The 12,188-nt window shown below is 40.9% G+C and overlaps 1 protein-coding gene across 3 annotated transcripts in view; it reads left to right on the forward strand.

Annotated features, from left to right (window-relative positions):
• PHF20 (PHD finger protein 20) overlaps positions 1-12,188 on the forward strand; it is a 2,392,123-nt gene that overhangs the window by 50,221 nt on the left and 2,329,714 nt on the right. Inside the window, exon 1 of one of the 3 annotated variants that reach the window (XM_069652247.1) lies at positions 256-315. The exons of the other annotated variants lie outside the window; for them this stretch is intronic. The gene's annotated coding sequence lies outside the window, so the exon portion shown is untranslated. Of the gene's footprint in view, positions 1-255; positions 316-12,188 lie in introns of those variants that run through there. 3 annotated transcript variants of the gene reach the window in all.

Consider the following 12,188-nt stretch of genomic DNA (forward strand, 5'->3'; position numbering starts at 1 on the left):
TTCTTCATTTCCCTATATACTGACACTCTAGTGTCACTTCGTATTAATCAGAAGGGAGAGGCTACTGGGATATCCAAACCAATACGGGTCTGGAGCAGGGCTGTGGCCTGGCTCCATTGGTATATAACCTGTACGTTGCAGATATGGGCTCTTGTATTGGTATAGTTCCAGTGTCTTGGATGGGATATGCTGATGATACGGTCACCATTGACTGTACACCCTTTGCTCTGCAGAGATCTTTGAATGCCTTGGCAGGCTATGCCCAGACAAATGGACCTCCGGTTAACAGTGCCAAAAAGAAGATTCTGTTGTTCGGTAAGAAAAAGAAGTCGGGACACAACTTCAACTGGTGATATATGGGCAAGCCTTTAGTAGTAGTAGACGGATATCTGTACCTGGGTGTTCCTATTTGTAATAATCTGTCCCTCCATATGCATGGTGACTATGTGCTAACTAAAACCACGAGGAAATGCATTGGAATTAAAGGAATAGTGCGCTCAAAAAATTGTCTGATGGGCAATAATGAAAAACATGCATCAAACATAATTTTAATGAAAGTTGCCATGTAAACTTTTGAGCAAACGAGACTCAAAGCGTTTACATGGGAGCATCCATTTTGCCATTTCAGGCAGCCTCCTCAGCTCATGCTAAGATCTGCCCTGGCGGCACTAAAAAAAGCAGCAAAAGCCCCTACTGGGAGCTTTTGCTTACTGCAGCCAGAGTAGAGCTGTACATGAGCTTGGGAGGCTGCCTTCACTTTCATTTTACGTTTTCGGTGCTCCCCGAGCCCAGGGAAGCACAGAAAATGTTAAATGAAAGTGAAAAAAGAAAGGTGCAGCAGTTATAAATACAACATTGTTGTATTTCTAATTGCCGTGGTTTGAAAACCACGGCAATCACAAATACAACAACGTTGTATTTCTGAATGCAGGGGCTTTCACTTTGAGTCTCCTGGGATTCCCCGGGTCGGGGGAGTCCAGGAGACTTAAAGCGAAAACCGCTGCAGTCAGAAATACAACCTTGTTGTATTTCTAAATGCTGCTGTTTACTTTCTACGTTTTTCGGGCTCTCGGAAATGTAGAAAGAAAACCGCAGCATTTTTAAATACAACAATGTTGTATTTAGGTTTGCTGTGGCTTCAGCTTTGAGTTTCCTGTGCTCCCCTGACCCGGGTCGGGGGAACCCAGGAGACTCAAAGCTGAAGCCCTAGCCAACATAAATACAACGTTATAAATGCTGCGGTTTTCTTTCTAAGTTAAAAAAAGAAAACCACAGCATTTATTTTGCAGTGCTTTTAAAAAAAAGAATTAAATGTAAAGCACTTACCAGCAGCAGGTTGTGTTAATCTCTGCTCTACGGCAATAATGAAGCAAAAGCCACCTGCTGGTAGCTTTTGTGTATTACAGTTGGCTGGCTTTTGCTTCATTAGTGCCGCAAGGGCAGAAATTAACACGAGCACAGGAGGCTCATCCATTTCACAAAATGGATGCCTCCTAGTGCTTGAAATTTTGGAGTTTGAGCCTCATTTGCTCAAAACTGTACATAGGAACTTTGTTTAAAAATATTTTTTATATATATTTTTGATTATGGGCCATCTTTTTTAGCCAATAAAACTTTTGAGAGCACTATCCCTTTAGAGATTTATACGTAATAAAGGTGGTAACAATGTAGAGGGCATGGTGGACATTTATTGTAAAAGTATAGTATCTGTGATTCTCTACGGTTCTGTCATCCATTCCGGCCCTCTGGTGAGATGGATGGATAAACTCGAAGCCAAATTGTTTAGATCTTTATTGGGGATTCCTGCTTCTGTCCCAGTACATGCCTTACTCTGCGAACTAGGAGTCCAGTCCATCCACTCCCTTTGGCTCTTTCAGCTGTGCAGATTGCAATATTTATTTCCCGTATGGAAGTAGACAATGTGTATAGTTATATGGCTAGGCTGTATAGGGGGGCACAGAAAATACATTCCTTGTTGAGCTCAAAGAGACAGTAATGGAGCATTTAAAGAATTTGGACATTGACATGCATGAATTGATGGAGCTTCCCAATGCCTTGTGCATATTAAAAAAGAACAATTTTGATAGCCAATATTGGGTTAGTACAAAGACTTTCAGGTATATAGCACACAAGGTTTTGCACCGGTCCTTGCTCCCGACTATATGTAGGTTCCTAATATACCTACTTTTTAACATACCTCCCACTCTGGAACATATGGGGAGATGGTACAAATTAGCAGCCAGGGATAGAACCTGCAGACTTTGTAACACACACATTGAGACTACGCGTCACCTCCTGACCCAACGCCAGGCTCTCACATCCTACTATAGTTGTTTTGTACACAATATTATATCCATGGAGAGGAAATAATTCTGGAACACTGTTATGGCTTATTATATATGGAAGGTAGCTCTCTATTTTATATCTGTATTATATGTGTACATTATTTACTGTGTTTTAATGAAATGTAGAGATTTCTATATTGTTAAATCATATCAAAAGTGTTATTTTAGATGTTTTGCATTTAATTGTACAATGCTAACCTTGCTGCCAGGTTATATTTTAACAAAATGGGTGCTCTTTTTGTATTAAATGAGAAAAAGGTTTGTTTTATAACCATATGCTGTAATAAAGTTAAAAAAGGGTGCCTTTTGCCATTAGAAGTTATAGAAAAAAATGCAAAGCATGCATTGTTTGATAGCTATAAGTGCCAAGGTTTATCAAATATTGCTGATTGCGTTCATCAATCGATTAATCCCTGCATTTGCATTCTTTAGTGCAAGTTCTGTGTGGTTAAATCTAATACGCTTATGTTCCATCACTGATGTTTGATCGTTGCACATGGTGTTCCATTACTGAGAAGAAAGGCGTTGTTTCACTTTCAAAGGCAACACTTTTCCATCTGCACGTTTTCAAACGATACAGACTGGCATGGCTCCTTAATACTGCTACTGCAAAAGAGATTGTGCCTGGTGATGGTCCCAGAAGATCGATATCACAGACGCATTGTTGATGATTATTGTCCAATACTGATTGAAGAAGCCACGAACCGGAAGATTGAATCCATGAAATGCACACATCGGTAGAACGTATCTATGTACATTTGAGAATGCAAAAATATATTTCAGAACCCAGTTTATAATAGAATGTATACAGTACATAAATACCGTAACTAACAATTTATGTAAAAATTAACATGTACAATGTCTAGTCTTTGCGTCAAATTGAACATTCATCCAGCACATCGTTAATCATCAAGCATACAGCACACATTCTCTGTCTGGCAAATATTATGTAAAACTATGCTTATGTTAATGGTTGATTTTCCATTCTTTCTGTGTGAGGTTGAGCAACTGCCTCAAATGACAGATCTCGTAGGAGAAACATAACTTTCTTATGTCCTATTTCAGTATAGTGGATCTTAACAATTCTTTTTGACTATTCGACACATTCTGTGCTTCAAATTGTTAGCACGGTTGATTCAACGACCAATAACAAGGAGACACTTTATTTTGTGTTCCCAGCCAGCCACGGGTTGGTTTTGTATTCGGGAAAACATGCCACAAAAATGAACAATATTTTCTGCTTTCAATGGCAAGCTGTGCAGTGAAACTATTCCACATAGCAAAATATTTACTTCCACTTTAACGGTATCAAGGCGCCTTGTCCCACAACATTTACGGTTTCTTTCACAGATACGGCTAGGCGAGGTGCAGGTCACATTTTTCATTTTGAGTATTTATAGCGCGCTCAGAACGGACCTAATTGTATAAAGGTGCATTTGGACCTAACAGAGAACCAATAGCACGGTTGTAATGAAGGATAAACAAACCACCAATAAGCCACCCTGCCACTATTTAAACAGGAAGGTTTTAAGAGCCTTTCGAAACTGAGCAAGTGTCTGACAACCCCTAATCTCCAAAGGTAAGTTACACTAGACATTGATGTTATCTAGAGGCCACAAACAAGCATTTGTGCCCAGGGCATGTACATATTGTTTGATATAGATACCCATAAGGGTGGCCATCCTGCAGCACTGTGGGTGGGATGCAGATCTGTCTGCCCATACGGTTCAGATCGGGCTAGGTGCCGATTGCATTACTGTCAAAAAGGTTTTTACAACAGCGGCCAAATCTTTGCTCAATGTAAAATCAGGCAACCCCACTACAACGAAATATAGGTGTATCGCGCCTGTACACAGCCAAACAATTTCATCATGTCTAAAAAAAAATAAATAAAAAAAAAATAATAATACATTTCATTACACAACATGCAGGCAGGCTTTTCCACCTTGAACCCAATACATGACTTCCTAAATTCTGTCTGTCGCTTAAATCATTTCACCCGTGGTACTCTGCCAACTACTGCAACATCACTCAATGCACCTACTTCTCAACAACAGATCTGTAAGTATTTGCTATTCGCTACTCACCTTCAGTGCAGATCAAAAATGCACAAACTAATTTCTCTAATCATCTGGGGCATCCATAGTTGGTTACAGCGCGAAATATGTATGCATGGATACCGATGGATGAAAAGCGGTGGGTTAATATATAAAGACGGCAAAGGCGTACTGGGAAGAGGGGCAAAGAGGCGATTGCCCACCAGGCTTGCTTGACTGTTGCTCCCAGGGCCACATGTGCAAAAATAAAAGATAATATCCCTACAATTCCAGCCTGCATCGAATGAGCTGAGATTTGAAAGGCTTACTGGCTTCTGTATAGATCTAGTCCAGCAATCCTCTTGATTTCTTCAATGTTGCAGGTGCACGTGGGTGGCCTCCACATGTGGGCTTCCACAGTGAGATGAAAATGAGTATAGGCCACAGGTGCATGTTCATACTGCACATTGGCCAAGTATGCATTTAAATCACATATTCTGTCACCTGGATTTCATTGTTGGCTAACACCCTGACCCATAAACCTTTTGGTCTCTTGCAATCCGCAGCCACTTACCACACATCGTATTTGCCAACGAAGTTCGACTCCATATCAGTTTTTCCTTGCTTTTATTCTGTATGACTGCTTCTCCAGTTTTCTGATAAGATTCTTGAGCTCTTGTGAGTTCATTAGTTTGGTAGCACGCTGAGTAATGACCATGAATAATAAAATGATGGTAGATTGTGGTACTCCCTTTTGGGCACAGTTCAATAACTTGCACAGAAGGATAGAACAGTTGGGTATTACATATTATAATAGTACCATTACTGGTCAAATCTTATCCACACAAGACAATATTGTCCCCTTAAAGCATTTCCTGTGAAAGGCTGTGTGAATGTGGGCATCTGAGATACTACCCTTTTCTCCTCGTTTCCATGGCAATTTCTGAAAACTTTAAGTGTTTTGAAGGAAGCTCCTCTGCTTCATTGACAACACAAATACATATTATTGGTCACACTTACTCCCCATCACCAAATCTATGGATGACACACCACACAGTTACCTCTGTTTGCATGAAGTGAATTATGCCGCAAACATTATCAGCACAATACATGTCGAGTCTCCCCAGCTTCTTTAGCTGTGTTGTCCATGGGCAGACCCTTTAGCTACAATTACCATCAAGTGCCTGATCACAACTTCTCCTGTCTTCCATAACATGAATGGCAAATGCATGTGATCTACCATACCATGTACATTTGAACCAGGGCAATGGAAGGGGGTGACTTACAAGCAATTAGTTAATGGGCAACGTGGGCAAATGAAAGGGGTTGCGTGCTAGGGATGGAAGTCATTAAAGAGTAAAGGGATAGCGCAAAATGGTAGGAGGTATGAAACTTTATTGTAAGTCCGCATAGGATGAATGGGCATCAAGGGTGTGGTGTATGTAAAATTAGATTGAGTGGCCGTTGAAAAATATTTACCCTTGACTTACAAGCCAATGCAACTCCTTGTGAAACTGGCTCGACTCCTTACTTGTTCTAACAAGGTGATGCTTCATTGCATTCAGGGCATGTTTCAATTACGACTTGTGTTAATGACTCTTAATGCAATGCGACAAAGAAGTAATATTCGTCAAAGTTCACAATCAAATGCATCTTTGTTGCATGCGAACATCCATACATTGTCAGCCCATTTGCTCAGCGTTGTGCATGGTCAGAACTTAATCCAGTGTTCAAGCTTCCCCCTGCCCCCAAAAAGGGTTGCCTCATTAACATACAAATTGAATGTTGTTTTATTTGAAATTAGCAGTGTGGGGACTATTTGAAAAAGTGGGGCTACTCCGTCCACACTTTGCGTCCTTTCGACTTCAGCCGAGTCATAATGCTTGATTAATATCAATCACACAACTAATAGTTGCTGTACCATCCAGCAATGTATTGTGTGCAGATGCATTCTAACAATTTTAATATTACATCTTGCATCTGTTGTATTGTAAATATTCAATTATGTGGTTGCATTACTGTCAGTCGATGTTCTATTTCTTGCAATGAACAATTTACTGAGACCTTTTACAAATTGTTTGAAAATTAAAAAGCATATGTATATAGAATTTTAATCATAAGACTTTTCTGTGATTTTAAAATAAAGGCACATACATAAAATTGCATTCTCATTTATTGTAATATAAATCAGTGGTATTGAGGGAAAAAAATATAGAAAATTGACAAAACAGAACTAACAATGCATATCTAGTAAGGTTACATCACACAAAATAATTAAAATAAATTATTCAACCATTACATTGAAAGTTTTCAATTTCATTTTTGTATAATCCATACTGTTTCCAAACATTCAACAAAAGATGGAAACTTGCTTTGTAAAAAATTGTAAACACTGCTACACATCATTTGAATCTTGAAGTCAATTTTCAACAAGTTCAAGTTTTGGAGGGCAAACCACTTTTGCAATGTTCTGTGGCACAGAATGGCCCTGGAAAGAAAATCTGGAGCCATTCCATGTGTTTGCATGGCCAGCAGTCTATTCTGAAATGCAACCTTTTAAGCCTGTACTTTGGGCACCTTTTATGGAACATCTCCCGTGTGGCAGAATTTGCTGAGTCCCTTCATGCCTCTTGAAAGCGTTTTGTCGTACACATTGTTCTCGAGTGCTGTGTGCGGAGGAGAGCCTGTCACCAACCACATTTTCTTATGCACACATTCCTGGAAATGCTCGTTTTCTTCCCAAGAGTGTATGTTTGAACAATGGTGCAGCATTGAACGCCACTTTTCGAAGAATATCTAGAGATCCATCACAAGTTTTTGAGCTCCACCAAAGATGGTTGCTGATAGACTGACTTATTTAAAAGGTTTTCTGTACTGTTTTTTACCTGCAGCTGTAATTCTTTTAGAAATTGATTTTGTGACGTGCCATATATCAAATTGATGCTGTATGTGTGGGAACTGCTCTTGCATGGCTTTTGCTATTCCAACGTGCCTGTCTGTGGCTATTCGATCTATTTGCATTCCCCTCGATTGCAGAAGTTGAATATATTTAATTAAACCATATTTCTCCATGGCAACAGAAGTTGTGCATTCAGATACTTGCACGACGACTAAACTCACTATTATTTTGCTTTCAATGTCTTGGACGTGGTAGGTGCATAATTTAGCAGAAAAGCCAGGACTGTTGCATGTACATCACCAGCAAGCCTGAGCCTTTTGCCACTGAAAGCATTGTCCATTGGTATCCGTTTGACATTCCAGGCCTGGCTAATAGTGGGGCACAAGAAATTGTTCTGATATTTGTAGTATTGGATTTTAGCAAGGAACTCCAGTCCCACAAATGTACAGAAACTTGAAATTTTACTGAACGTTGATCCGCTAAACAACAAAGCAGATGAACAAAGTACATTTCCAGCAGGCACAATTTCCAGCAGGCAATTTTCCATGGATAGGTCGAGCAGACCATGTACATGTGTTATGATGGTGGACACAGCTACCCTTGATCTTCGGTTTGGTGCCTTTGACTACACGAGTAAACTCCACCAATGACTCCCCACAAATGTTCCTATGTAATTTATTATCACATTTAATCATGTTTATAATCTCTAGCACGCAGCAGTCGAATACAAGGTATTTTGGCTCCCTTAACAGCCAATTGTCCTGCAGTACGATGGTTTGTGATTCAATGGTGGTGGACAAGTCCTCCACACTAGGAAGAGTGAAGTCCAGATCATGAACATATTCGTTGATCAATTGTGAAGATGCTTCAGTTATTTCAGTCTGTGAAATTTCTGTTTTTTCTGCATGTATTGGGGAAACAGGGAACATTGTCTCTTTCTTGGATTGAAATGGAAGATGTGGATTGTGTGAGCGGGTCTGCAAGCAATTTGGAAACCTCTTCTGTGTTGTCTGTCTCTTCTGGGTGATGTGTGTTGTGACATTCAATTCATATTTCAGCCACTGGACATCTGCATCATGACTGAATCTTGAGAGGACCATGCTGAGCCTCAAAATGTAGTTGCTCCCAAGTGACATCGGTTTGGCAAGCGTCATCTTTAGTTTCTGTTGTTGTCCGAGTTTTTCTGCTCCTCGTCTTCCTAGGCCTGTAATCGATTTAAAAAAGAAAAACATGCTTAATGTATTGCACATTTACAGAATATATTAATTTGAACCTCAATCAAATAACTTCTAAACAACTATTTTAAAACAAAAAACCTATTTCTTATTTACCCTTGTTTTCCTACTTTGCCTTGATCCAGTCAATTTTGATTTACCGAACACACGACTAAGCTGAAAAAGCATTTTTTTAAATGCATATTTAGTTTGGTGGATGGCAATGAAAAACTACAAATGGTACTGTCTGTATAAATCCCTTGTATTGTCCGTAGTCGCTGGGGAATTTCTCACAAATGGTTCGAACCACACAGGCAGCTATTACTCTTCGAACCCGGAATCCACCATGTAAACGCTTGCTAGCCTGCAAGCCTGTACCACCTGTGTAAGAGATACAGAAATGGTTTACTTGAATGAACCCAATAATTGCATTTATTTTGTTTACACTACATTCTAAAATGTAAGGCATTGTTGTGCTTAAATAAAAGTACCTTTTCGAGCAAAGTACTGATAGTACTTTTGTTTTCAAGTATGGATCAATTATCAATGTGAACGTCCATTCCAGCAAAAACAGTTTGGGACATGGGGAAATATTGGTTTTTACTTCAAAGTGAAAGAAACATAATTTTTCAGACATTAAATCTAATGATGAATACTTTGGTTTGAGATTAGAACGAGAAATGAATTCAATTTAGAGAAAAAATCTTTTGTCCGTGATCCATCGAAGGTAAAATGATGCAACACGCAGTCTGCCTTGAAGTCATGCAGCTTGGTAACTCATAGTGGTGGTGTCTTCTTTGGCAATGTAGGCCAAGCAGCCAGAGTTTTCTCTGCAACAGCAGTCCTCTGCAACAGTTGTCATAGCTTCACAATGATGGCAGGTACACCAGATGGAAACTTCCTCCATGTGACGGGGTTCTGGATCTGGTGATTGATCGTCACGACTTTCATCTGATTCCCATCATTTCGGTTTCTTTCAAACATTTCCTCTTATGAATATTGAGGCTGGTACTGGTAGGGTTGAATTGTTGCCATGGTTCCTGAATTTCGAAGAATTACAAAATCAAAAGTGAGAAAAAAATGTTTTTGTATACAATAACAAAATGAAGTTTTACCTTAAAATTCAATGTTAAAGAATGACGACAGAAGAAACAGCCAAATTACAAAACCCCATAGTGCAAAGACAATAATAATCAGCACATACGTTGACATTTCGCAAAGACACATGTAAAAAAACAAGCCATGTTAAAGGGGAAGTTCACTGAAAAAAGTTATGCTTTAAAAATGATATATTGGCATCATTTAAAAAAAAAGTTCCTATGGAGTATAAGCTTCAAAATGAAGCTTTAAGTCCTGATTTTCAAGCACTGGGAAGTCGCCATTTTGTCAGAAAAAACAGTTTCTGCTGTTAATGCTGTGCTCTTGTGGCAATAATTGAGCAAAAGCCACCTACTGGGAGCTTTTGCTTATTGTTGCGGGAGAGCAGAGCAGTTTTCAGCATGCCAACAGTTCAACTTGATATGCAACGTGGTGTCTGTGACAAGTGACAAAATACTTTGGTTCGTGCCCAGAAACACTTGTGTACAGGCGTGTTATAAATGCCATATCTTATCGTATAGTCTGGTCACAGTATCTTCATCTTGGAGCCCATGCCTGTCACTGCGAGACCCAACATATCTAAAGAGTGCACACTTTTGTCATTGCTTTGTCTTGCGTTCGGAAATGTGTAAAGCTGTTGGTGGCTCAATAATCAGCTGGAAATCCAACTGTTACGCGGTGCGGCAAACTCATTACCGCAGTTTTTGCACACTACACAATCCAAAGAAGTGAGCCCCTTGAAAGGGCAGGAAATTCAATGTTTTGGCGGCGGCAGGGGTGACACAGAAAGGGCAGGGCTAGGTATGGCTTATATAGGGTTCATTGCAGCAACTGAAATTAAAGTGGTCATATTGCAGTTCGGAGGTAAGTGTGGAGGAGGAGCAGGAAACTGGCACGTTACTTGTAGTTTGTGGCTTCTAAAGCCCTTTGTGTAACACCCTCCCTCCGCTTACCTCGTTGCTGGGCTATGGGGGGGGGGAGTATTTGCAGTGTGTTTGGCCCTCAGTGCTTACAGTGCTTACATCCTATGAGGCAATGGCAACTGGATTTGTTTTCGGTAAGAAGGGTTGAGCACCATTTGTCTGATGGTACAGCGCTTCTGGTTTGGGGGGCAATTTTGACATGAATACAAATGTACAGTAGCGGCAAAGGGTACGCCAGCACCTTTTAAGCCCTTGAATGCCAATCTTTACTCCTTCCAACATCATCCCCTGATCTGGGGCAGCCTTGGTTGGAGGCAGGAGGCGGTTTGTGATGCCCGGGTTCAGGTGTGCACGTTTGCTGCCAGGCAAGGTGTCCCCACAGAGTGGGGTGGGGACACAGCTGGCTAGGGTTCCCTTTGTGCAGCGTATTGGAGGTAGATTGGTCTGGTCTGGGGCAGAGCGTTGCATCCTGGGACTTGTGGTCATGTACAGGGAGACTGGCCTTGGATGATGTGGTGGGAGATGGGGTTGGGCGGGGCATAATGGAGACACAGGTTGACTGAAGGCATTTAATTGCCTGTGTGTTGGAGCTGCAGGACGTTGGTCCACGTATCTTTATTTGTTTATTGAATATCCAGCCGATCCCCCTCCGAACAGCACTGCGAGCACAGGGCTCTTGCTGTCCACAAGGAGGCGGAGCCGCCGAGGATCACGTGACTGGCTCACGTGACTGCCAGAAGAGCTACAAATCTGCCGCGAAGCCGCCCGAGCGGCGTTGACTGAAGGCATTTAATTGCCTGTGTGTTGGAGCTGCAGGACTTTGGTCCACGTATCTTTATTTGTTTATTGAATATCCAGCCGATCCCCCTCCGAACAGCACTGCGAGCACAGGGCTCTTGCTGTCCACAAGGAGGCGGAGCCGCCGAGGATCACGTGACTGGCTCACGTGACTGCCAGAAGAGCTACAAATCTGCCGCGAAGCCACCCTTGCGGCGGAAGCCCTGGTGGCAGAAGGGCTGGTGCTGTTTGGCTGTTCGGCGTGGTTGGCCGTGATATTTCACCATTAGCGGAAAGTATTGTCTTCACGATTCATATAACGTCTACCTAGAAATTTACATTTAACTATTAATTAAGCCGGTCTTTGGGGAGGAGAGACGGACTAAGGCTGCTCCTTAAGCCATCGGGCGTTCCCTAGACGGCGAAGATATATATGCAAATTCTGACCAAGCAAATAACTAAGGTACTGTTTGGAGTATTTTTAAGATTCCAGCTCAACTCTCTATTTTTAAAGTTTTTATCTTATTATTGGATCATCTCTTTTAAGCAGTACCTACTTACCCTGTTTTTACAACTACTTGTTTAATCATAATTTTAACCTAACTGTATATTTTATTTGGTGATAGTACTATTATAAGGTGATATGCGTACTTTAAGAAGTACAAAGATGAATGGCCCAATATTGGTTCAGGAAAATGTAGAAACCCATAAACGAAAATTAATGGGTAGTACGCCCCGGAGGCATCACCCTGCTAGTGCCTCTAACCTTAATAGGCACACATCTCCAGCTGATATAAAACGCTACTTCTTTGAGACAAAACCCTTATCCTGTGACTTCACTGGGAAATCAATTGATCCCTGTTTTAAGTTTACTACGAACGCCCAAGGCTTTAATG

Source organism: Ambystoma mexicanum, chromosome 3p (assembly GCF_040938575.1).
Source record: "Ambystoma mexicanum isolate Mex_15411 chromosome 3p, UKY_AmexF1_1, whole genome shotgun sequence".
In the NCBI taxonomy this organism is placed as follows: domain Eukaryota; kingdom Metazoa; phylum Chordata; class Amphibia; order Caudata; family Ambystomatidae; genus Ambystoma; species Ambystoma mexicanum.